Source organism: Egretta garzetta, unplaced genomic scaffold, assembly GCF_000687185.1.
Source record: "Egretta garzetta isolate BGI_Z169 unplaced genomic scaffold, ASM68718v1 scaffold1080, whole genome shotgun sequence".
Classification (NCBI taxonomy): domain Eukaryota; kingdom Metazoa; phylum Chordata; class Aves; order Pelecaniformes; family Ardeidae; genus Egretta; species Egretta garzetta.
In genome coordinates, this window is record NW_009258399.1 from 22,290 (window position 1) to 22,583 (window position 294).

Consider the following 294-nt stretch of genomic DNA (forward strand, 5'->3'; position numbering starts at 1 on the left):
CCTCCTCTCAGCAGTTGTAGGCAGCGATGAGGGCTCCCCTCAGCCTCCTCTGCTCCAGGCTGAACCCCCCCAGCTCCCCCAGCCTCTCCCTGTAAGACTTGTGGGGGGTCACGCGAGCACGAGCTGTTAGAGCCACAGCTCCAACGCCCCTCTCCAGGAACAGAGAATCCCCTTCTTCCTGCAGGAATTCCTTCCAGGAATTACCCTTATTAACCCAAGACCAGGGAAGAAATCGATTATTCAAGCTTCACCTGCCTTCGGTCGCCAACCCTGCTCTTCCAGCCCTACCCGAGA

At 58.2% G+C, this 294-nt stretch overlaps 1 protein-coding gene across 1 annotated transcript in view; it reads right to left on the minus strand.

Annotated features, from left to right (window-relative positions):
• LOC104129736 (transcription factor CP2) overlaps positions 1 to 294 on the minus strand; it is a 36,839-nt gene that overhangs the window by 13,808 nt on the left and 22,737 nt on the right. The window lies entirely within an intron of this gene.